Source organism: Somniosus microcephalus, chromosome 13 (assembly GCF_052327205.1).
Source record: "Somniosus microcephalus isolate GS21.2 chromosome 13, FLI_Smic_1.0, whole genome shotgun sequence".
NCBI lineage: Eukaryota > Metazoa > Chordata > Chondrichthyes > Squaliformes > Somniosidae > Somniosus > Somniosus microcephalus.
In genome coordinates, this window is record NC_140999.1 from 175959511 (window position 1) to 175984800 (window position 25290).

General features: G+C 43.8%; 1 protein-coding gene across 6 annotated transcripts in view; it reads right to left on the reverse strand.

The window, feature by feature from the left end:
* LOC147108798 (oxysterol-binding protein-related protein 2-like) overlaps window positions 1–25290 on the reverse strand; it is an 86787-nt gene that overhangs the window by 33963 nt on the left and 27534 nt on the right. For 2 of the 6 annotated variants that reach the window (XM_086005640.1, XM_086005638.1), the window contains exon 2: window positions 11956–12051. The exons of the other annotated variants lie outside the window; for them this stretch is intronic. The gene's annotated coding sequence lies outside the window, so the exon portion shown is untranslated. The remainder of the gene's footprint in view (window positions 1–11955; window positions 12052–25290) is intronic. 6 annotated transcript variants of the gene reach the window in all.

Consider the following 25290-nt stretch of genomic DNA (forward strand, 5'->3'; position numbering starts at 1 on the left):
ACCGCAGGTTAAGGCCAGCGTAGACAGTACATGGGTGACCAAAAGGCAGAGCAAGGGCAGGAAGGTAGTGCAGAAATCCCCTGGGGTTGTCTCCCTTAGCAACAGGTTCACCGCCTTAGGTACTGTTGTCGGGGGGGGTGACACATCGGGGGAAGGCACCAGCAGCCAGGCTCATGGCACCATGACTGGCTCTGTTGCAAAGAAGGGAGGGAAAAAGAGTGGCAGGGCTATAGTAATAGGGGATTCGATTGTAAGGGGAATAGATAGGGGTTTCTGTGGTCGCGACCGAGACTCCAGGATGGTATGTTGCCTCCCTGGTGCAAGGGTCAAGGATGTCTCGGCGCGGGTGCAGAACATTCTGGAGGGGGAGGGGGAACAGCCAGTTGTCGTGATACATGTTGGTACCAACGACGTAGCTAAAAAAAGGGAAGAGGTCCTACAAGTAGAATTTCGGGAGTTAGGAGCCAAGCTAAAAAGTAGGACCTCGAAGGTAGTAATCTCTGGATTACTACCAGTGCCACGTGCTAGTAAGAGTACAGAGAACAGGATAGTTAGGCTAAATACGTGGCTTGAGCAGTGGTGTAAGAGGGAGGGTTTTAAATTTTTGAGGCATTGGAACCAGTTTTGTGGTAGGTGTGACCTATACAAAAGGGACGGTCTACACCTGTGCAGAGATGGAACTGATGTTCTCGGGGTAATTTTTGATAAAGCAGTTCGGGAGCATTTAAACTAGTATGGCAGGGGGCTAGAAACCTATGTAGTGAAATAGAGGAAAGTGAAAGGCAGACAGAAATAAATGATAAAAGGGTGAGGAACAAAAAACAAAGGGCCAAACTAATTCATAAAAAATGTGAGCATAAAAAAAGCCTGAGGGTTTTATACCTTAATGCGAGAAGCATCAGGAACAAGGTAGATGAATTAGCTGTGGAAATAGAGGTTAATAATTATGACCTAATTGGGATTACGGAAACATGGTTGCAGGGTGAGCAGGGCTGGGAGCTTAACATACAGGGGTATTCAGTATTTAGGAAGGATCGACAAAAAAGAAAGGGAGGAGGGGTAGCATTGCTAGTAAAAGAGGGGATAAATGCAATTGAAAGGAAGGATATTAACTCAGTTAATACAGAATCTATATGGGTGGAGCTAAGAAATAGCGAGGGGCGAAAAACATTAATAGGAGTGGTATATAGGCCTCCAAATAGTAAAATAGAGGTTAGGGAGGGCATCACGAGGGAAATTAGAGAAGCGTGCAATAAGAGCACAGCTGTCATCATAGGTGACTTTAACTTACATATAGATTGGACTAGCCTAATCAGTAAAAATAATGAGGAGGAGGAATTCCTTGAGTGTTTGAGGGATGGTTATCTGGATCAATATGTCGAGGAACCAACGCGGGAACAGGCTATATTGGACTGGGTACTGTGCAATGAGAAGGGACTAATCAGTAATCTTGTTGTACGGGGACCCTTGGGTCAGAGCGATCATAACATGATCGATTTCTCACTCGAAATGGAGAGCGAAGAAATTGACTCAGAGACTAAGGTCCTGAATTTAAACAAGGGGAATTATGATGCCATGAGACGGGAACTGAGTAGGTCTGATTGGACAACGTTCCTGGGAGGACTGGAGGTAGATAAACAATGGCAAACATTTAAAGATAGAATGACAAAATTGCAAAAATTGTTTATACCAATCTGGCATAAAAGGAAATCTAAAAAGGTGACTCAACCGTGGATAACAGGGGAAATTAGAGACAGCATAAAATCCAAAGATAGGGCGTATAAAATAGCCAAAAAAAGCGCCAGAGCGGAAGATTGGGAACAGTTTAAGATAGAGCAAAGGAGGGCAAAGGGCATAATCAAGAGGGGCAAAATAGCTTACGAAAACAAGCTGGCGGAAAATATAAAAACTAACTCCAAAAGCTTTTATAAGTATATCAAAAGGAAAAGACTGGTGAAAACCAAAGTTGGTCCATTGCAGTCAGATACGGGGGAATATATAATGGGAAATAAGGAAATGGCAGATCAACTAAATGCATACTTTGGGTCAGTCTTTACGAAGGAAGACACAAAAAACCTCCCTGGGATATCGGGAAAAATAGGGACATTGGCAAAGGAGGAACTGACGCAAATCAATATCTCTAAGGATATGGTGTTAAGGAAGCTAAAGGGATTGAAGGTGGACAAATCCCCAGGGCCTGATAACATGCATCCTAGGGTACTGAAGGAGGTGGCCCTAGAGATAGCGGATGCACTAAGGATGATTTTTCAGAATTCATTAGACTCGGGAACAGTGCCGATGGATTGGAGGGTAGCTAACGTTACCCCACTATTCAAAAAGGGGGGTAGGGAAAAAGCAGGTAATTACAGACCTGTAAGCCTTACATCAGTTGTGGGCAAAATGCTGGAGTCCATCATTAAGGATGAAATAGCGGAGCACTTAGCAAATGGGGACAGGATAGGACAGAGTCAACATGGATTTACAAAGGGTAAATCGTGCTTGACTAATCTATTGGAATTTTTTGAGGGAGTAACTGGTAGAATAGATGGGGGAGAGCCAGTAGATGTGGTGTACCTGGACTTCCAAAAGGCCTTCGATAAGGTCCCACATAAAAGATTAGCATGGAAAATTGAGGCTCATGGGATAAAGGGGAAAGTTTTGGCGTGGATAGGGAACTGGCTGTCAGATAGAAAACAGAGAGTTGGAATAAACGGCTCATTTTCTGAATGGCAGGCAGTAACAAGTGGGGTACCACAGGGATCTGTCCTGGGCCCCCAGCTGTTCACAATTTACATTAATGACCTGGATCAGGGAGTCGGATGCAGCATTTCCAAATTTGCAGACGACACTAAACTAGGAGGGGGGGTGGGCTCAGAGGAAGAGACCAGGAAGCTCCAGAGCGATTTGGACAGACTGGGCGATTGGGCGGCTAAATGGCAGATGCACTATAATGTGGACAAGTGCGAAGTTATCCACCTTGGGTGCAGGAACGGGAGGGCAAATTATTATTTAAATGGCAATAGATTGGGAGAGGGGGAAGTACAGAGAGACCTGGGTGTTCTTGTACACCAGTCACTGAAGGCGAGCATGCAGGTGCAACAGGCGGTCAAGAAGGCAAACGGTATGCTGGCCTTCATAGCAAAAGGGTTAGAATACAGGAACAGGGATACCTTGCTGCAGCTGTACAGGGCACTGGTGAGACCACACCTCGAGTACTGTGTACAGTTTTGGTCGCCTCATCTGAGGAAGGATGTTCTTGCCATGGAGGGGGTGCAGCGGCGATTCACCAGGCTGATACCAGGAATGGCGGGAATGACCTATGAGGAGAGACTATGTAGTTTAGGGATGTACACACTGGAGTTTAGAAGATTGAGAGGGGACCTCATAGAAGTGTATAAAATTCTGACAGGTCTAGACAGACTGGATGCAGAAGGAATGTTTCCCTTGGCGGGTGAGAACAGAACTAGAGGACATAATTTAAGGATAAGGGCTAAACCATTTAGGACAGAGATGAGGGGGAATTTCTTCACTCAGAGAGTGGTGAACCTGTGGAACTCATTGCCACAGAGGGCAGTGTACGCCAGCTCATTAAATATATTTAAGAGGGAATTAGATATATTTCTACGGGCAAAAGGGGTTAAGGGTTACGGAGAGAAGGCGGGGACGGGATACTGAATTAAAGGATCAGCCATGATCTCATCGAATGGCGGAGCAGGCACGAAGGGCCTACTCCTGCTCCTATCTTCTATGTATGTAACACAAATATTTTTCCTTTTGCTTAGCGACGATTGTGTTGGGTCGAATTCTTTGTGTTACCCTGTCACTGTCCTGGGGCTGGTTATTGTTAGTATTGTTAGTAGTTACTTCGCTGAGTCCCAGGACTAGTTGACTGAGGGTATTCTTCTTTATGGTCAGCTCTTGTCATTTCAGGGCGTCGTAGTGATAGCATTGGGGGTTGCTCATTTGAAGGTGATTCCAAAATTTGGTGGCTCTTTTTTGGATAGTGATTATTAATGGATATTGGCCTAGTTCCGCCCTGCATGCATTGTTTACTGTTGTCCTTTGAATCCGGAGGATACTTTTACAGAATTCTGCATGTAGGATCTCAATTGGGTGCTTGTCCCATTTTGCAAATTCTTGTTGTGTTAGCGGTCCCCATACCTCACTGCAATTGGTTCAATTACTGATTTGAAAATTTTGAGCCAAATGCTAATTGGGATTTCTATTTGGATTGATTTTTTGACGGCATAGAAAGCCCTTCTTGCTTTCTCTTTCAGTTCATTCACAGCCAGTTTGAAGTTTCCCGTAGAACTGATTTTTAAGCCCAAGTATGTGTAGTTAGTGGTTTGTTCAATTTTGGTTGTTCCTAGTGTGAAATTTATTTTGGGTCCCTGATGTTTGGATCTTTGCTGAAACACAAGGACTTTGGTTTTTTGGGGATTTATTGTCAGGGCCCAAGTCTGGCAGTACGACTCTAGCAGGTCCAGGTTCTGCTGTAGACCCTCCTTAGTTGGTGACAGCAGAACCAGGTCGTCTGCATAGAGGAGGAATTTAACCTTGGATTCATATAGGGTGAGGCCGGGTGCTGTAGATTGTTCAAGTAGTTTTGCCAATTCATTTATGTAAATATTAAAGAGTGTCGGTGAGATTGGCGAGCCCTGCGTCACCCCCCGCCCCTGTGGAAAGTATTTTGTTTGTTTGTCTCCAATTTTAACTGCACATTTGTTGTTTGTATACATTGATTTAATTACATGATATGTTTTTCCTCCTATCCCGCTTTCGATAAGTTTCAGGAATAAACCGTCATGCCAGATGGAGTCGAAAGCCTTCTGGAAATCTATAAAGCATGCGTAGATTTTGCTCTCGTTATTGTGAACGTGTTTGTCAATTAGGGTCTGTAGGGTGAAGGTATGATCTGATGTTCTATAGTTTGGCAGGAATCCAATTTGGCTTTTACTCAAGACATTGTGCTCCTCAAGGAAGTTTATAAGTCTTTTGTTTATGATGCTACAGAATACTTTCCCCAGGTTACTGTTTACACAGATGCCTCGATAGTTGTTTGGGTCGGTTTTGTCCCCACTTTTGTATATGGGCGTTATGAGTCCTTTGTTCCAGATATCAGGGAAATAACCGACACTCAGAACCAGGTTGAAGAGTTTTAGGATAGCCAGTTTCATTTTGTCGTCTGTGTGTTTAATCATCTCGTTTAGTATGCCGTCTGTCCCGCAAGCTTTTCCTGGTCGCAGGTCCTTGAGTTTTTCAAAAAGTTCTTTTTCTGTTATTATGGAGTCTAGCGGGTTTTGGTTATCTTTTATGGCCATTTCTAGCTTTTCCAGTTTTTTGCATATTTGGTGTTGCTCTGGTCTTAGTGTGTTTTTCTGGTATAATTTTTCAAAGTGGTTTACCCAAGTGTCCCCATTTTGAATGGCCAATTCGTCGTGTTGTTTTTTGTGTAGTGTATTCAAGTTGTCCCAGAAACAATTGGAATCAACGGATTCCTCCATGGAGCGGAGTGTATTCTTAATATATTGCTCTTTTTTTGGTTCTGAGTGTGTTTCTGTATTGTGTTAGTGTCTGACAATAAGTAAGGCGTAATTCCTCGTTTTCTGGATGTCTGTGTTTTTGGTTTGATATTTTTCTAAGTTTTTTCCTCATGTTATGGCAATCTGGGTCAAACCATTTTTCATAGTTTTTTGTTTTGGGTTTGTTCTTGCGAGCTTTCAAGTTTGCACTTGTTGCCAAATTATCAAAAATATTGTTTAGGTTATTTACTGCCCGGTTTACGCCTTCTTTATTGTGAGTGTATGTTATCCAGAAAGGTGTCCAAGAGAGCTTGAGTTGATGCATTGCTAATTGTTTTCTGGTATTTTTCCGTGTCGTTTTTGGCCCATCTGTACGATTTTTTGGTGTTGTACAGTTTACTGGGTTGTGTTTCTATGTTGTTTGTTTCTGTCTTTTTGAGATACATAGTAATTTGACTGTGATCTAACAGTGTTGTTTGTGGTTTGACTGTGAATGCTCTGAAAGAGGATGGGTCCAAATCTGTAATCATATAGTCTACTGTGCTGCAGCCAAGAGGTGAGCAATAGGTCGATCTTCCTAGGAGGTCTCCTATGAACCTACCATTGACAATGTACAGACCCAGGTTTCGACAGAGCTGTAGTAGCTGTTTTCCGTTGTTATTTGTCTGCTTGTCGCAGTTATGCCTGTATGGAAGGGAAGGGATGTCAAAGTGGTTATTCCCGAATACGTAATTGTTTCCCTGATTATTGGTGAAGTCTAGTTCTTCGCCCGTTCTTGAATTGAGGTCCCCACAGATCAACACGTTCCCCTGGGCCTGGTATTGGATAATTTCCCCCTCTATGTTGGAGAAGGTGTCCTCTTTAAAGTACGGGGAATCAATTGGAGGGATATAAAGTGCGCAAATGTAAACATCTTGGGTGTTTGAGATAATCTCCCTCTCAATTTTGAGCCACATGTGGTTTTCGCCCTTTTTTATAAATTTGATGTAATTCTTAAGTTCTGTTTTAAACCAGATCAGGATGCCTCCGGAGTCTCTGCCTTGGGTTACACTTGGTAATTTATTGGAGGGGACCATCAGCTCAGTGTACCCTTGGGGACAGCCAGTGTGTCCTTTTCCTTTATACCAAGTTTCCTGTAAAATGATAATATCTAGATCTTTAGTTTCATCTATGAACTCTGGGGTCCTACTCTTCACGTCTAGCACCGAAGAGCGTAGACCTTGGATATTCCAGGTCGAAATATATAAGGATTTCATGTTAAGTTTGATCTTTTACTATGATAGGTTAAAGATTGGTACGTGTTTGTCGTGTCTAAGTGTGGGAAAAAAAGATCACTTCAGTTGTCTATAAAGTTAATACTATTTGGTTACAGTTCTTTCTATTACTTAGTCCTTGATCCATAAGGCGGAAGTAGATGCTGCTGCACATCTGCTTATTGTCTCTTAATGGATTGTTTCTGTCTGAGGTATTGCGTACGTCCTGTGCATCTCTCCCTCTGTCTGGGGAGCGTTCTTGTTCCCCTGTGGGACAGGAGTGGTGCAGGTCTGATATTGTTGTTTTGCATGGGGATCCTCTCTGGTCTCGGTTGGTGTGGTGGTGGTCTTTGTAGTGGTCCTGATATGTACCCCGCTGATCTCTGGTGGTCGGGGGGGGGGGGGTCCTCTTGGAGTCTGGGTATGGACCCGGTTAAAAGCGACGTCCTTCAGGGCTTTAGCAAAGATTGATATTCTTTTCCTTTGGATGTGGTCGTAGAGACATTCCTCATCGAGGGTGGGGTGTTGGGCCAGGTGCACGTTGTGTTTTGATTCGCAGTCTCTTGCTATGCTGGCATTTATCTCATGAATTGTGTTGTTGTTGAAGTCTGTTCTCGGCAATATTGTGGAAACAGTGATTCTAGTGTTTGGAAATGTACTGCTTGCCTTCCTAATCATTGCTCTGAGCGATGTTGCTACCTCTTTCTGTTGGGCCTTTAGGTCATTTGTGCCCGTGTGTATTATGTGTTGGGGGGAGCCTAATCGGGCTTTGGTCAGCCATCCCATGGCTCTGTCTGTTGTTGGGCACCAGATCTTTTCTACTTTACTTCTAGGGAAGAGCTTTTTCTCCCATAGAAATTTCCCATTTGAGTCTATGAGTATTACGATGTCAGCCTTGTTTGTGTTTACTGTAGGGTGGCTTTCGCCTGGACTCATAGTGTGTGTGCTGGGCTGGGGTGTCTGGTGTGTGCGTTCCTCTTGTGAGTGGCTCGCTTGTGGTTCTACGGTGGTGGGGGAAGATTGAGAATCAGTATGCTGGTCGGTCTGTGTGGCACCCCTTGTATTGTGTGTCTGCTGCTTTTGTTCCGTGTGGGAGTGCAGCCGTTCCGTCAGGCTCTGTCTTGTCTTATCTCTAGCCTCTGGTTGCTGGTCTAATGGTGTTATCTCTCCTCTATGGCTCTCTTCTTTTTCCTGCAGCTCTTTCACCCGATTCCCAAGTAGATTCACCTGGTTCTCAAGTAGATTCAGCTCTCTCTTGTGTCTCTCCCTCTCCTGCTTTTGTTCGTGAATCATTTTGAGGAACTCCTCTCTAAATTTAACCATCTCTATCTCTAATTGATTAAATTTATCTTTTAGTTGTATTTGGCTGTGTGATCCCGGGGTATGTGGCTGGTCGGCCCTGGAAGGCTCACTCACTTCCTGGCTATGCTGCTCTTCTCTTGGTGAGCTGGAATTGGTAGGGGGACTATGTGTGGCTTCCTCCCTGGTAGTTATGCTGGGGTTTGTCCGTTGTATCGTGTGGCTGTGGGTCCCCGGGGTTAGTGTCTGGTTTGAACTGTGTGGCTCGTTCACCTCCTGACCAGGCAGATTTCCTCCTGGTAAGTTGTCAATGTTGGGGGGAGTGCGGGCCACTCTGGGGCTGTTCCTTCCCCTCTTAGTTAATCCTTTCAGTGTCCTGAAGGCCGTTACAAATTTGTCGAGGTTGCCTTGCACTAATATTGTTCCGGTATTGTACGCGTTGACAGTCGTGGTTACCCTGTCTCCTGGTGTGTTAAATTTCATTTTGGACCCATTTGCGGTGTTTTCTAGCTTAACACTGGTATAGTGTGATTTTATTGCTGTGATCCAAGCCGCTGGCTGATCCGAGTAGAAAATGAGGTTACTTTTTGTCCCATTGTTGTACCAGTCAGCAAAGAGAGTTTCTGGTTTTTCTCTCATCTGATCATGCTTGATCACTTTTATAGTCTTTTTTGCGGTGTTGGGGGGAATCTGGAAGCGGTTGCTCTCAGTGTCCCTCGGGGGCTGTTGTGGCTCTTCTGATTCGCTCATTTTTGGTAAAGTATTGTTGATCTTAGAATAAGCTTTTCTGGGGCCCCGGGTTTGGTGTTTCCCTCTCCCTGTTCGCGACCTTTCCCAGTCCCCCTCTCCGACCCCGTGGTCCCTGGGCCTCGGCTTCTGGGTTCACCCTTCCCAGGTCTGAGTCTGTGAGCCGCTGTTTCACGGTGCCTCTGGGCTGTTCCCCTCCCCCTCAGAGGTCTCTGGGCCTCTGTCTCGGCCTGGCTCCTCAGACCTTTCCCTGGCTTTTTCCTTTCCTTTTCTTTCCAGTTTTGAAAAAGGGTTCACCCGAAACGTCGACTCTTTTCTCTCCACGGATGTTGCCTGGCCTGCTGAGTTTTTCCAGCATTTTCTGTTGTTATTTCGGATTTCCAGTATTTTGCTATGGTAAAAGCAGTTAATTTGCTTCACCATCAGGGCTAATATATTCCACTATTCCAGGAATGAAGTCCACTGAGATGTCTGTCAGTTTACAAATATCTTACGCACTATACTAACAAATCCTGCAGCCTTCAACAGACGTACCAGAAATTGAGGTTAGGAATTTCACAAATACATTCACCATCTTTGATTCCAGCACTTAGAGTAAAAACTTTGTAGTGTCATCCGCAAAAGCTTGAACACCTTCAGAGTATATTACTCTGGTTAAAATCTATCATCCTCCAAGAACATTCTGCAACAAGTCTAAAACTGTCAAAATGAAGTTTGCCAATTTTTTTAAAAAAAAGGATAATTTGTAAACAGATGTAAAACCTGGTCCGGTTTATTTACCACCCCCACCCCTCCCCAAGTGTGTCTCACATCAGTCATAAATAATGCAACTGCAAGTAAAAATAAATCTAATAGAACATAAGAATTAGGAGCTGGAGTGGGCCATATGGCCCCTCGAGCCTGCTCCGCCATTCAATAAGATCATGGCTGATCTTCAACCTCAACTCCACTTTCCCGTCCCATCGCCATGTCCCCGATGCCCTAGAGTCCAAATATCTATCTATCTATCTCTGTCTTGGATATATTCAACGACTCAGCATCCACAGCCCTTTGGGGTAGAGAATTCCAAAGATTCACAGTCCTCTGAGTGAAGGAATCCCTCCTCATCTCAGTCATAAATGGCCAACCCCCTATCTTGAGACTATGCCCCCTAGTTCTAGACTCACCAGCCTGGGGAAACAACCTCTCAGCATTTACCCCTGTCAATCCTCCTCAGAATCTTATATGCTTCAATGAGATCACCTCTCATTCTTCTAAACTCGAGTGTATAGGCCCAATCTACTCACTCTCTCCTCATAGGTCAACCCCCTCATCCCAGGGATCAATCTAATGAACCTTTGTTGCACCACCTCCAAGGCAAGTATGTCCTTCCTTAGATAAGGAGATCAAAACTGTGCAGAGTACTCCAGGTGATATGTTGAAAGTTTCAGTAATCAGACATTTAATTTTTTGCACAATTCACAATAGAATGTTACTTTAGTAAAGAAAAAGTTAAAGTTTAAAAAAAATATGTATGATTCCTTGTTTACAACACTTGAATCCTGGCCAGGCTAATGACATGAAAGTCTCCTTCCTGGCTGCTGGATAAGTGCTAACTGAAGTGATTTTGGGCAGTTTCAACCCATTTCCTAGTGGGCACAATACAAAACTGGTCCCAATTCAGTACCAAATTTGCAGTCTTATTGAAGCATGCCTATTATGGGAAATTAAAACACTACAATTGTGTAGCAGGAAACAATTGTCTGATGTTGGGTTTAAGATGTACTTTAGGGACAGAATACAAGGAACCTTTTGACATGCACCTAACCAGGTAGGTGTGTGCCTGTCTGTCTGTAGTAAGGGTGGGCACAGTGTGGGGGTGCTGATGCCCATATCTGGAACACTGCATCCCTCACCCGGAACACAAAATTTCCAACTTTCCCCAAAGAGGATGGACACCATCCATGGTTTCTAGAGAAGTCATCAAAGGCTGTGTATTTCACAAACTTCCTCAGTGTATTTGTATCACAATGGCAACACATTCAGATTCCGAAGAGGTCACCTTACTGCCTTATAAAGGAAATATCAAATAATAATGATGGTAAAGCAAAGAACACCATCTAGCTTTTAATCAATTATAAATAATGTAAACCTACAGCACGTGGTCACTAATGGTTTATAGAACAGTTTACCCATTACAAACTGATTTTACTTTGTGAAAATGATACTGTACACAAATTCAAGGACCTGGGTTTACCATGGCTTTCAACAGAGAGGTTTTACTATCTAAATGTTGTCCAAAATAAAAAAAAATACAAAATGCCAACAATTCAAAAATCACACAACACATCTTTCATGAATAAAGATTCCAGGGTCTTTGGGAGTCCAGAGGGAACCCATCTCCAGGTGCCCTAGTTGCCATCAGATCAGTAGGGCACATCAGAAGTCTAGAGAGAAGATTCAGACCCAGTGATTTTTACTGCTTGAATGAGCTTTGTTCTTAATATTACATCACTTCTGGAGAATTGAAACTTTAAAGCATGAAAATTCTGGTGTTTCATGAATTTTTTTTAGAATCAGGAAATGTAAAACGGGCTGCCGATTTGCTATCACCCATCTTACTCTATCGCACAAAGTCAAAATTACCCCCAAAGTGTTTTAATAGCTGGTATTCAACCTTTAAAACCCAAATACCGTTCACTGGATTATTCTACATGCTGGGCTGAATCACAAACCCTTGGCATTAGCTGAATTCACACGTCAGTTTATATATAGATCATTCATGTATTTTGGAAATCTACTAAAAATTGGGTTCCCCCAGCCCACCCACATTCCTCAATTTAAAATCACATAATAAACAACAGCATCCAAAACAGAATTAAATGTACTTTACTCGTGTTCAGAAATACATGGGGAAACTGAAATTTCTTGCAGCATTATCTTGTACATCAGCATTTGTAAAAAAAAGTTTGGTTAGCCACATGAAAGCAATGGCTAGCAACATGCTGTTCTTTACTACACAACACATTTTCTCTATTATTATTTCTACACCATCCAATTCATAACCCAGTTAAATAGCATCTTTTCGTTGACAACATTATAATCCTTGTTGATCATAATCTTTTAGAATTTTTATTTCACATCCTATTACTCACATCATAAAGATTGTCCTAGAGGCACTTCCTTCATACCATGTCACAGTAGCCTTCATTAACTTGAAGGGCTCAAGCAAGGAAGTTTAAAGCACTTAGCTGCAAAACAAGTTGCATAATGAATATGTAACAAAAGTTGGCTGGGATCATTTATTAAGGCTATTAAAAAAATTCAATGACTTTTATAAAATCACTCAAAGCTTTGCTCTTGTGAGTTATCTTCCGAATCCCAAGGCGGTGTTACAACCGTTGAACACAGTGAGCCAGCTATTATTCCATCACTAATTATTTGCCATTCAACAGTGTAACACCTACAGACTGCAAATTAACTGGCAGAAAGGTCAAATCAACGGAGGGTATCTGGAGGTCATACTGGATTGAACCACAATGTGGCAAGTGAAACACCGGAAACTGAAATGTTGGAAGTCTAACCCATGATTGAATAGCAATAATGTACTTCCTGTATATCAAAGTATGAACTGATACATTTTGGAAGGAGGAATGAGGAGAGGCAATATAGACTAAATCGTACCATTTTAAAAGGCAGTGCAAGGAGAGACCCCTGGGGGTTTAGGTACAGAAATCTTTGAAGGTGGCAAGACAGTTTAAAAAAAGCATATGGGGGTCCTTGGCATTACAGATAGAGGCAGTGAGTACAAAAGCAAGGAAGTTATGCTAAACCTTTATAAATCACTGGTTAGGCCTCAGCTAGGGTATTGTGTCCAATTCTGGGCATCACTTTAGGAAGATATCAAGGCCTTGTAGAGGGTGTAGAGGAAATATACTAGAATGATACCAGGGATGAGGGACTTCAGTTACGTGGTGACACTAAATAAGCATTTTGGAAGGTGAAATGAGGAGAGGCAATATAGGTTTGATCTAATCGCCATAACGGAGACGTGGTTGCAAAGTGGCCAAGGTTGGGAACTAAATATTCCAGGATACATAACTTTTAGAAGAGATAGGCAAAATGGAAAAGGAGGGGTAGCCCTGATAATAAAGGATGGGGTAAAGACTGTAGAGAGAAAGGATCTTAGCTCCAAAAATCAAGAAGTAGAATCAGTTTGGGTGCAGCTAAGTAACAACAAGGGGCAGAAACCATTGGTGGGAGTTGTTTATAGGTCCCCAAACAGTAGTTGTAATGTAGGGTAGAGGTTAAATCAGGAAATTAGAGGCACATGTAACAAGGGTAACACAGTGATCATGGGGGGCTTTAATCTACATATAGACTGGGCAAACTAAATTTGCAGTAATAGTGTGGAGGATGAATACATGGAATGTATGCAAGATAGTTTTCTAGATCAGTATGTTGAGGAACCAACTAGGGAACAGGCTATTTTAGATCTAGTATCGTGCAATGAGAAAGGGTTAATTAATAACCTTGTAGTAAAGGGGCCTTTAGGGAAGAGTGACCATAATATGATAGAATTTTATATTGAGTTTGAAAGTGACTTAGTTAAATCCAAAACTAGGGTCTTAAATCTAAACAAAGCCAACTACGTAGGTATGAGGGGCAAGTTGGCTAAGGTAGATTGGGAAACTACATTAAAAGGTATGACAGTGGACAAGCAATGGCATTTAAAGAATTAATACATAACTTACAACAAATATACATTTCTTTAAGGCACAAAAGTGGTCCAGCCATGGCTAACATAGAAGTTAAAGATAGTATTATATCAAAGGAAGAGGCTTATAATGCTGCCAAAAATAGTAAGCCCGAGGACTGAGAGAATTTTAGAATTCAGCTAAGGAGGACCAAAAAATTGATAAAGAAAGGGAAAATAGAATATGAGAGTAAACTAGCGAGAGACATAAAAACAGACTGTAAAAGCTTCTATAGGTATATAAAAAGGAAAAGATTAGAGAAAGTAAATGTGGGTCCCTTACAGGCTGAGACAGGAGGTATTATAATGAGAAATAAGGAAATGCAGTGAAATTAAACAAATACTTTGGCTGGAATTTTGCCAGCGCTCAGAGGGTAGGTTTGGAGGCGGGTCCACTGTCAAAATAACAAAGATGGACAGCGAGTAGGAAACCCGCCGTCAACCCGCCTGCACGCAAGTCTCCCAGATGTCAGGGCCTAGAAAGTTAGGGACGCCCAGCTCGCCTGGGCGCCAGAATTACCGCTGCGCGCGGAGCCACTTGCGCCAGCGGGATATTCAGTTTCAGCGCCCCAAGTGGAAGCCGGCCGCTAAACAAGGGTTTTGGCGCCCCGCTTGGGGCGCTGAAACTGAATATCGGCGTGCAAAGTGCCGCAGCACCACGGCAGCCTGCGGTACTGCAGGCCTTCCTCCCACTCTTAAGGGGGAGGTACCTGCAACAGCGTGATCCCCGCTCGCGAGTGCCGGCAAATGAGCCCGGCACCAAGGAGAAGTGCCGGGCTCTCTGGAAACAGCCGGCAATGCCGCCGGGGGGGGGGGGGGGGGGGGGGTGTAGGAGGCCGGGGACGGAGGTGCGGGCAGGCGGCCGCCGAAAAAGCGGCCAGCCGCACCTCCACCTTAACTCGCCCCACTACCGGCACAGGTAGGCCCCGTGTACCGGTCGCTGTTTGCGGCCGGCGCGGGGGAGGCAGCAGCAACCAAATATGGCCAGCAGGGCGCAACGCACACCGATGACGTCATCGGTGGCGGCGCAGCGCTACTGGCTAACGCCGCCATTAGCGCCCCGCTAAATATCGCGGTAGGTTTGCACAGTGGCGCAAAAGCCCTCTTTGGGCGCAAACTGGTGGCGCAGGCCACTGAATTTCTAGGCCCAGGTCTGTCAGCAGAGAACTGACCTGACACCAAGCAGCAGGGGAGACAATTGAGCTCATTAAATGGCTTGTTAAGAGCCAATTTATTGGTGTTTTGAGGCCTCCTTTCAATTTTACGTTCTCCCCCACGGGTTACCCGCTGCTCGGGGATCACGCCAGCTCACCCTGGCGTGAGTTGAGTCTGCTCTGATGTTTCTGATAAGCTGAAAGCTGTAGAAGTGGTGTAAAGGATGCCATATTGCAGACAGTCAGTTTCAGAGCGCAGGAACTGTTGGTTACTGCATTTGTAAGACAGAGATTTCTTTAGCTTGCAAGTGTTTAGAAGCAACTCTATATCCAGTGCCACCTCATTGGAACAACCTCTCTCACCAGTGACAGATCGCTTCTGCCATCTCACCTGCAGCTGCCATCTATTGCAGCAACATCGGTGCCCTTGAAAAAAATCAGACCTTTGTCCTCTGAATCCTTCCACGATCAGCCCCAACACCAACATCACCAGGCACACCATCACCAACCTTCTCCGCCATCACCTGATGCTGCACAGGACATCAGCCCCTGACAACATTGCTGCCCGGGAGGCCAGTGATGGCATCACCATGGCCAGATTGACTTCACTTGACAGGGTTAACTCTGGCTGCCACATGATGCGCCAGGTTGACACCATCCCACACCGGCACCGTAAAGCATCCCTTTAATGTCCAAGCCATTCCATGCACACATCACTATAGCGGGGAAAGTTATATCTCAACATTCACTGGAACTCAGTAAGACACTTCTCAAGGTGTGCACAGATCTGTCCAATAAGGGGCTGTGTTGGAAAAATACATTTCACTGTATGACAACACAACACATTACCAGAAACATCACATGAACATTGGCTAAACCTCTCAAGTGCCTACCCTTGTGTGTTGTTAGTTGGTATGCTTGCAGTAGGATGAGGGAGAGTGTGAAGGGTGGCTAGTGAGATGGGGAAGTGATAAAGTAGATAGAGGGGGTTGGGTAGAGGTGCAAGGTAAGTTGGTGTGAGTATGGATGTGCAGGAGAAGGGTATGGAAGGCAGAGTGATGGGGATGTGTTGAGTGGCACAGCAGGGTGAGTTTGAGTGTGGCTTTGCAGTAATGTTTCATGATCCACTGAGATCATTGAAAGGTTGGCGCCACAGCAGCCAGGGACCCATGACGACATCCCTGCTTTTGCCCTCCTGTGCAACCAGGCTGCCTTGGTGTCCTGGGGAGATCTCTTCCGCCCTTGAAAGGGAAGAGAACCTCCCTATGTGCTGTGACTCCCTCCATAAGCATATGGAGGGAGTCATAAAAGCATCCACCTTTGTGCAGTGGTTGTCAGTGTTTGCAGCACCTCAATGTTGTCAAACACTGACAGAACAACTGTCAAACTCAATGTGGCAGTGGTCCCTTCCCGCTTCCTGTTAATTGGCCGGGAAGCCCACAGGGCGGGCTTTACAAGGCCAATCAAGGGAAAATCCCTTTGACAGAGCGGCTGTAGTCGGGATCAGATCTGGAACCCGGAAACCAGCTCTCCCGCCACCATCCCGACACCGCTGAGAAAATTGCAGCCTTTGTGTCGGTCTTCACGGAAAAAGACGCAAAAAATTCCCGGAAATAGTGGAGAACCAAGGGTCTAGCGAGAATGAGGACCTGAAAGAAATTAGTATTAGTAAAAAAGTAGTACTGGAGAAATTAGTGGGACTGAAAGCCGATAAATCCCCTGGACCTGATGGCCTACATCCTAGGGTTTTGAAAGAATTGGCTATAGAGATAGTGGATGCATTGGCTGTCATTTTCCAAAATTCCAAAGATTCTGAAACGGTTCCCGTGGATTGGAAGATAGCAAATGTAACCCAACTATTTAAGAAAGGAGGAAGAGAGAAAACAGGGAACTACAGACCAGTTAGCCTGACATCAGTAGTAGCGAAAATGCTAGAATCTATTATTAAGAACGTGGTAACAGGGCACTTAGAAAATTATAATAGGATTGGGCCGAGTCAACACGGATTTATGAAAGGAAATCATGTTTGACAAATTTGTTCAAATTTTGAGGTTGTAATCAACAGAATAGATAAGGGGGAACCAGTGGACGTGGTGTATTTGGATTTTCAGAAGGTGCCACACAAGAGGTTATTAAATAAAATGAGGGCTCATGGGATTGGGGTAATATACTAGCATGGATTGAGGATTGATTAACGGACAGAAAACAGAGAGTAGGAATAAACGGGTCATTTTCGGGTTGGCAGGCTGTAACTAATGGGGTACCACAAGGATCAGTGCTTGGGCCTCAGCTATTTACAATCTACATCAATGATATGGATGAGGGAACCAAATGTAATATAACCAAGTTTGTTGATGATACAAAGCTGAATGGGAATGCAAGTTGTGAGGAGGATGCAAGGAGGCTTCAAGGAGATATAGACAGGCTGAGTGAGTGGGCAAATGGAATATAATGTGGAGAAATGTGAAGTTATCCACTTTGGTAGGAAAAATAGAAAAGCAGAGTATTTTTTAAATGGGGAGATTGGGAAATGTTGGTGTTCAGAGGGACCTGGGTGTCCTTGTACATGAATCACAAAGTTAACATGCAGGTACAGCAAGCAATTAGGAAAGCAAATGGTATGTTGGCCTTTATTATAGGAGGATTTGAGTATAAGAGTAAAGGCATCTTACTGCAATTATATAGGGCCCTGGCGAGACCACACCTGGAGTATTTTGTACAGTTTTGGTCTCCTTACCCAAGGAAAGATATACTTGCCATAGAGGGAGTGCAACGGAGGTTCACCAGACTGGTTCCTGGGATGGGGAATTGTCCTATGAGGAGAGATTGAGTAGACTAGGCCTATATTCTCTAGAATAAAAACAGAAAATGACCCTTCGTCATCGACCTGAAACGTTAACTCTATTTCTCTCTCCACAGATGCTGCCTGACCTGCTCAGTATTTCCAGCATTTTCTGTTTTTATTTCAGATTTCCAGCATCCGCAGTATTTTGCTTCTATATTCTGTAGAGTTTAGAAGAATGAGAGTTGATCTCATTGAAACATACAAAATTCTTACTGAGGTTGACAGGGTAGATGCAGGGAGGATGTTTCCCCGGCTGGGGAGTCTAGAACCAGGGGTCACAGCCTCAGAATAAGGGGTCGGCCATTTAGGACTGAGATGAGGAGAAATTTCTTCACTCAGAGGGTGGTGAATCTTTGGAATTCTCTACCCCAGAGGGCTGTGGAGGCTCAGTCGTTGAGTATATTCAAGACAGAGATCGATAGATTTTTGAATATTAAAGAGCTAGATGTGAGATGAGGAGAAAATTGTTTACGCAGCAAGTTATGATCTGGAATGCACTGCCTGAAAAGGGTAGTGGAAACAGAATCAATAGTAACTTTCAGAAGTGAATTGGATAAATACCTGAAGGGGAAATATTTGTCAGGCTACAGGGAAAGAGCAGAGGAGTGGAACTAATTGGATAGCTCTTTCAAAGAGCTGGCACAGGCATGGTGGGCCGAATGGTCTCCTTCTGCTATAAGATTCTATAATTCTATGAAAAGAAATCACTGGCTAGATTAGTGATTCTAAGGAATCTAAATGAAACACCTACAGGTACAACAGCAAATTTGCAATCGCACATATTGTCTTACTAAATAATGGATAGCTCTTTCAACTTACTAAATAATGGACTAAGCGAGATTTAATTCTCTGTAAACCATACTTTCATCAGACTAAATATAAATCTTATCGATACCAGTTTCACAAAGATCAATAAATTCTGCCAACTGAAGGAGGTTTTGTTGGTTTATAATAATGGAACTTTGTAACATTTTACTTTTATGTGGTAATGCCAAGAACTTATAGTCAGGGAGTTTGAAGAGATGAAATATCTTACCAGTAATATCATCACTGGTGAAAATTAGAGAGACAAAGGGGCGATTTTGTTAATGGGGGTGCATTGGGGGCGGGACTGCTGCTCGGCGGGTCGATGTCCCGCCTCCATCGATTTGTGGCCAACCCACGCCATTTTCCCTTGATTGACTTTGTTAAGCCCGCCCAGCGGGCTTAGCAGGCCAATTAAGAGGAAGCCGGTTGCAGAGAATGTCAACATACGACATTTCATCTGTCAAATGAATGGTCATCGTTTGACAGCTCTGTGAAGCTGTCAAACAGTGACATTCTCTGCAGTTTGATGAGTTCTTGAATTCAAGACCTCATCAAACTTCTTTCTTTTACAGAAATGAGATGGCTGTTGCATCCGAGAATGCAACGGCCATCTCTCATCTGCAACACGGAGGTCCGAGACTCTCCACATACAAACCGATTGAAGCCTGCAGGAAGAAACAAAGGTAAGTACACTTTTACTAACACTTTGCACTTACCTCAGATACTCACCTCTACACTCTTGCACCCATCACTTACCTTCACACACACTTTTGCACCCCCTCGACCCCCGCAGACCCAGTACTCGCCTCGCTGAGCTGGCAGGTTTTGGAGCCTTCAGGAAGCCCACACTTGTGCGAGGGGAAAAAGGGGAGAATCCTATTTTCTGCCTGTTAACTACCTGTTAACAGGCTTTAATCCCTTCCCACCTCCAAGGAGACGGGACCCAGCGTGGGACGGCTACCCGCCTCCTAGGTTGGGCACCCGCACCCAAATTCTGCCATTTTCCCGGCAGTCCCGCCTCCCCAGGGCTGGCAAAATCACCCCCAAAGTCACTCAAACACAGCATCACATAAAATTTTGAACTGAAGCTGACATTCATACTCCTGTTTAATTTATAGTTCAAAGGTGGAAAACTTCACCTCAGGAACTTAATGAGAAGAAGCTATTTTATCAATTTGGATGAAATCCAGTAACATTTTGAAAGAGCAACGAACTCAGTTGACCAAAAGACAAGAGGTTGAAGAATAAAGCTCCTCCTTAAGTTTAAAGATAAGCTTTTGTTTTTGTTGTAAATTTATATACTGAAACCTGTTTACAATTACCATGTTTCGGATCAACTCCATGGCCTTTGAATAAATATGCATGTTCAATTGCATTCACTTATTCTTGGCAAAGATTACAGGTTCACTGTACAGTAAGAGTTTGCTACAGAAATTCTCACTTCCCATGGTTCTTTCTGCTCATCACATTTCCTTCTAAGCCAGCAGGATAGAACAAATTTAGGTTGTAGATACTTTCATAAATAGCTTATCATTTACATTTTGCAATATTTATTACCTTTAATAACTGCAGGCCTCAGCTTATATCATTTTTTTGCATTCCAAATCGGACGTGGCCAATACTTATACGCAGCCTTAGTGCACATAATTTTTTTTTTTTTAAAAACCCTTTGAAAATCTAATCACAACAGCTGCCACACAAGTTGATAGAAAATAATGAAGTACCATTTGTTTTATTCAACCGGGGATAATTATCAAATGCAAAAAAAGTGAACATAAAAAACAATTTAAATTTGAAGTACTTGCAGTGCAAAACATTAGCAAGTTCAATCAAATATAATAGAAATGCTAATGAGTTTCTTCGCCCACATAAGAAGTGAAATCAAAGTTGCTGTTCCAGTCACTGAGGAAAAGGTTCTAAGTCACTGTGACCACTGTTCTCCATGTCCTCATTCATTTCATCTTCGTCAACAGACTACTAATTTCACCTTGGCTTCCTTCTGGAAACTGGAGTCCTGTTTTGCAAAATCCAGATTAGGCAGCAGATGGTTTAACAATTGCTGCCCATGCATCAACAATCCACTGGCACAGCATACTAGAATATGTCCTTCTCAAAAAGTCCGTGAATATAATTCCTTTGCTCATACACTGTACCCCAATGCTGCCGCAGTGTACATTTGATAAGATCAGGGATGTGGCTGGTGATGTGAAGTTTTGCTGGAGTGAACAATCGGTTGTAGCTTCCCTTCCCCATCCCCACTCCCACTCCCTCCAGCATCCCAGAACACAGGTAGAGATACCAACCTTGTAGCCATCAATGCATGTGTTGCATCCTATCTTCTGGACAGTGTAAACAAACTGAGTGACATCACCAGCAGGACTACAAGCAATGACCCAAATCTTTGTGATCAATTTCACCATCCCCCCAAAATTAATTTGTATGCAATAGTATTCATAGCTTACACTTTATATGCCCAGGGATGAGACTGCAGTGCATTATAACTGCATTCACTTTCAGACATTTCAAGCATGCTTTTGCAGTAGGTCATACCTGCCAGTAAATTGTCAATCCACATTTCAAAAAAAAAATCCCGATTCATCCACATATTTCTGATTGAAGCTCCAAATACACCTGAAAATGGTCTTTGCCAGGTAATTCTTACACATGAAAATCATCACTGGCTTCAGTGGTGCACCAAAGAGACCGGATAACGCAAGTGCATAAAAAGTGAGTTTTCGTTCTAGTGACAAGGAGGGACTTTCAGTCTCAATTCTAATCATAAGATATCAAAATATATAAAGTTGCTCATGTACAGGAAACGGACAACTTAATTTAGATTATGGTTACTGCCAGTCAATAATCATTTCAAAATACAAAACCGCTGCAAACAAGATCCATGTCTTGCGTAATCAATTAAACACAGGTGATTCTTCAATTGCAAATACATTTCATTTGCAAAACTCACTAAGAGTGGATACTCTTCTCCTGAATACTGTTTAGTTCAATGGCTTGCTTTGCAAATGATCAGTTAAGTCAAATGGATTTCACAAATATGACAAATTAATTTGTTACCAACACCTCAGATGGACACTGCTGACACCCCAAGGGTTGTCCTTGGAGTTGCAGACATTTTCTGTGTGTACATTTCTGTTTGATTGAGTTATATTTGATTTGCAAGATACATTTTGATTTGTTGCTAGTTCAGCTTCACAGTATAGCAAGGGTATATCTCAGGAAGCATGTGCCCAGTTCACCAGTTTTTCCTGAGGCCATCAAGATATGAGCTCGAGACTCCATGGTTCCAATGAAAGCCTACATACAAGTTATAATGGCCCGGATTTTGTGGTCAGCGGCAAAGTGGCGCCGCTTGCCGCTGACCTCGAATAAAGCTGCCCACAAAGATCGAACGATCTCTGTGGCATCGATTGCACCTTTCCCAACATTAGTTTGATTCTGGCACCAACTCTAGGGGATCTCCAGCATCCAGCAACAGTGATGACATCAAGCAGGCTAAGCAGCCAATCATATTGAAGAATTCTTACAGACAGCAAACCAGGAAGTAAAATGCACTGATTATCCTTCACTTTTTATAAATTCTCCTTCACGTTTCCTACATTACAACAGTGACTAAACAAAGTACTTCATTGGCTGTAAAGCGCTTTGGGGCATCCAGTGGTCATGAAAGGTGCTATATAAATGCAAGTCTCTTTCTTTTATAAATTTTATAGACAGCGGAATAAAGATTGGGATATATATATGGGATTAAGGTATAAAATGAAATATCAAACAAACTTTAAAAAATACTAAAAACCTATGGAAGTTTTAATATAATGGAAAAATTGACATTTTACAAATATAAAATTAGTTTTTATGGGCCAGAGAGGTTGTTAGCAATAGTTAGGACATAGTGCGCTGTTAAAAACCCAGTTACACCTCATTTAGCAAGGCTTAACTTTTTTGTGGGTTTTTAACAGCGATATTACAGCGTAAAAGGAGTTCACGTCAGTTCAAATGATTTCTAAAGATTACTGTCTGCGGGGACTTCAACAGTGCAGCCAGTGGAGAAGCGTAGTTTATGCATAAATCTCCCTTGAGAATTAAATGGGTGGGTGAAATTGATGAAGGAGGCCGAGCAAAGGGTACTCAGACAAGAATTTAAAAAAATATAAAACGTACCTTTTTGATGCTAGCAACTTCTGGATTTCCGCAATTAACTGCGCATGTGTGGATACCAGAAGTTGCTGTCAGTTTCACAGAGTAATGTTGGCGAACGCTGAGTTTCGCCGTCATTACAACTGCAAAATCTGGGCCATTACAGACACAGATCCAGGTTTAATATCAGTAGAGTTAGCAGAATCTCGGAGTTGGATTTTGCGCAGGGGTCAGCAGGCGCGATCGCTGACGGGTTGGGTGGGAAAGTAGTTATTTCCCCTAGCGGGTTGGGACCCCGCTGTGAATCCGTCACCACGTGCCTTTACCAAATGTCGGCTCGGTCAGCGCTGAGCAGACCTGACACGCAGCGGTGGGGGAGGAAATTAAAATCACTAGTGGCTTGTTTACAGCCACTTATCTATGGGGTTTTTTCCCAGCTTTTTGGATTTGACAGGTCGCCCACCGGTTTCCCGCTGTGCCTAAACCTCGTCTGTGAAACTGAGGTGGGAGGTCAGTGGCCATTGAATCAGCTGATGAATTGACAGCTTCAAATGTCAAGTCAAAGCTCCCAGCCGATTGAAAAATGTTCCTTTAGCCACTAGCTTCTCTAAACTGCATTTCCACTACAGATTCAGAATGCTGCAACTCTTTACACGAGTCTCCATCCAATCTGACCTCTTACCTCTCCCACCATTGACAGATCGCTTCTGTCATCTCAACTTCACCTGCCATCTATTCCATCAGCATGGGTGCCCTTGAAACTCTCTCACCTTGGTCCTCAGAATCCCACCACGATCAGCCCCAACACCAGCATCACCAGGCACACCAGCAGTACCAGCAACCACACCAACCTTCTCCACAAGCAACTGATGCTGCACAGGACAGAGGGCATCAGCAGCTGACCAAATTGCTGCCCAGGAATGGCTTCACCATGGCCAGATTTACTTCACTTGACGCTGTACACCCTGGCTGCCACATGATGTGCCAGGTTAGCACCAACCCCATAAAGCAGCCCTACAATGCCCAAGCCATTCCTTTCACACTCATCACCATTACAGGGAAATACTGTTATGTCTCACCATTCACTGCAACTCACTAAGCCACTTCCAAAGGTGCACACAAATCTGGCCAAGAACACAAAGTGTTGAAAATAAAGGTTTCAATGTTTGACACCATATTAACAGAAACTTTACATGAACATTGCATAAAACACCCAAGTGCCTACCCTTGTGTGTTGTTAGTTGGTATGACTGCACTAGGATGAGGGTGAGTGTGAGGGGTGGCTCGTGAGATGGGGATGTGATAATGTAGATAGAGAGGGATGGGTGGAGGTGCAAGGTAAGTTGGTGTGAGTAAGGATGTGCAGGAGTAGGGTAGGGGAGGCAGAGTGATGGGGATGTGATCTACTGAGATCATTGAAACATTTTGCCAATGCAACCAGGTCCTCCTGACAACATCCCTGCTTGTGCCCTCCTCTACAATGTGCAACCAGGCTGTGTTGATCTCCATGGGAGGTCTCTTCCGTCCATGGGAAAGGAAGAGGACCTCCCTGCATGCTGAGCAATGGGAGAGCCTGGGTGCAGCCCTGCACCTCAGCGTTTGCAGCACCTCAATACTGTAGAACACTGACAGCACAAATGTCAAAAGTTGGCCATGGTCCCTTTAAGGAAACCGGCTGATGACGCATCAAATGACGTCACCAGACCAGCTAGGAGTGGGCCTTTGGCGTAGCGGTAGCATCCCCGCCGCTGGGCCAGAAGGCGTAGGGTATCGAACCCCGCTCCAGACAGTCCCGGCAAGTGGAGTCGGAGCTCCAGCTCTAAATTCTGGGTTGACATCCAGCGGGATACTTGCGTCCATGGGTGTGGGTGGCCCCCCCCCCCTCGTATGGGTTGTGGGAGCCCGTAAAACCCTCCCGCCATAGGACTAACCACCCTAATGGCTGGTATGAAGATGGTTACGGTCACGGAAGGAGCGTTAATCGCGGCCAGAAATCCTTCCACCACTTCATACAGTTTCCCAAAGGGAACAGTGTGAAGACACGTATGACGACCAGACCTGCTTCCTCTAATTGGCCGGGAAACTCGCTGGGCCAGCTTAACAAGCCCAATCACGGTAAATTAATTTCAGAGGCCGAGATGAAGACAGCAGCGGGGCTGGGATCCACCGCCGACATCGCCCGCCACGGACCCGCCGAGGTCCGTAAAATCCAGCCCTCTCTCTCTCTCTCTCCCCCTTTAAGATGCTCCTTAAAACATCTCTTTGACCAAGCTTTTGGCCACCTGTCCTAATATCTCAGTGGCTCAGTGTCAAATTATCTTTGGTAATACTCTTGTGAAGCACTTGGGACATTTTACTACGTTAAAGGTGCTACATAAATGCAAGTTGTTGTCATGTCCTTCGCTATTTTACATCAGACAAGAAGTGTGAAGCTCTGAAAAAAAAATACGAAAACTGCTGTATGGGCCTTGGTTACTGCGTGTCTGTTATTTAATATACCTGTTGCATAGTTATTAGCCTAAGCCATTCTCTTATCATTTACTCTATTGTTTAGCAAAGCCGAAGAGAATAGGAGGGCTAATGACATGTTCAGTAAACCAATTAACTACAAAATTTGCAACAGCAAAGACACTGAAAATGGGAACTAATGCTATAACATCTTGTGACTTTAAAAGTCTAAACTTACAGAAATAAATTAGTCTAGGTTATCCTCTTATATACATTATACATCTGGTTCTGATAAGGCCTATTTTAACAAACTTTATTTGCATATAAA